General features: G+C 55.0%; 1 protein-coding gene across 1 annotated transcript in view; it reads left to right on the plus strand.

Annotated features, from left to right (window-relative positions):
* RAD54L2 (RAD54-like 2 (S. cerevisiae)) overlaps positions 1–1,232 on the plus strand; it is a 43,650-nt gene that overhangs the window by 18,191 nt on the left and 24,227 nt on the right.

The raw sequence follows: 1,232 nt of genomic DNA on the forward strand, positions 1-1,232 counted from the left end.
TGCCGCTCTCCGGTGGCTCAGGGTACCGGTGGCTGCGAGCCCGTGCCATACAAGGGTTATATAAGTGCTCCTCAGTGTTTATGTAACCCAGGTCTCAGCGTCTGCAGCATTGAGGCCCAGCCAGAGCAAGAGCTCTTGGGTATTTGGGGCCTGGTTCTGCTTGCATAATCCCTGGGTTAGAAGATATAGTGTCTGTCACCAAAGTTGGCTGTTTGATGTTCCAGTTTGCCTCTCAGCACTTCTTGGCTGCTTCCTTTCCCTTTGGTTTTTGGGTGGTATCTTCCTTGCTCCGGCCCTTCGCTTCTGCTGCCTTTTGCTCCTGAAGGGTTCCTTCAGGCCAGGAAAGGGGTTTTATTCTGCAGCATAACCTCGTCGGTGACTGATATGCTGAAAGACCTCTGAAGGAAAAAAAAAAAGAAGGGCAGTGATGCCTTATAATTTATGTTTTAAAGTTTGCCATCAACTGGGGCTTACTTCCCACCCAAGAAGCAGCCTGGAGATGGGTTTGGCTTTTGTGTGTTCCTGGTCTGGCGCTCTCTGCCCCGCAGAGCCTGTGCTGGTGGTGTTTTCTCCAGAGCCTGTGTCACGTCTCTCCCCTCCACCTGGGCCAGGGATGGAGGCAGCCTGCCATCTCTCACTGGCAATCTGCAGATTTAATGTAGGTGTCTTGAACCTGCAGTGACTGATGGCTGTACAGATACCTAGAGAAATTAAAGATTTGTTACTCAGACTTCCAGCAGCACTGTTTGTTATACCAATATGACAGTCTCTGTGTGTGGTTACGGTGACAAGTATGAACGACAGACCTGGGGTCCTTAATTCCTAGATAAATCAGCAAGGGGAATGGAGCTGTTAGAGCTGATGTACGTGCCGTGTACAGACGAGGAAAGCTTCCCCTGGGAGCAGGCGAGCTCTGGAGCCGGGCAGGCTCAGCCCCAAGAGATGCCTTTGTGCCTCGCAGTACCGCGGCTGTGACTCAGCAGGACCCCGACCAGCCAGCAGCAGAGCCGCGGCGACAACAGTGGTGGAAACTGGTCATTCCCCTGCTGCATGTTGCTGGAGTTGAGTGGGGACAGCACCCACAGAGGGGCTGGGAGCTGCCCTCTTGGCCGGGGTGCAGCTCGCCTGGCCTGGGAGCTCCCCCCAGCCGTGGCCCTGGAGAGGACATCCACGAGGGGTACCCAGACAAGCGCAGCAGCACCCCACGCACGCAGGGAGCCACCGGTGTAGAC

The sequence above is a fragment of the Pterocles gutturalis genome, unplaced genomic scaffold, assembly GCF_000699245.1.
Source record: "Pterocles gutturalis isolate BGI_N339 unplaced genomic scaffold, ASM69924v1 scaffold32949, whole genome shotgun sequence".
NCBI lineage: Eukaryota > Metazoa > Chordata > Aves > Pterocliformes > Pteroclidae > Pterocles > Pterocles gutturalis.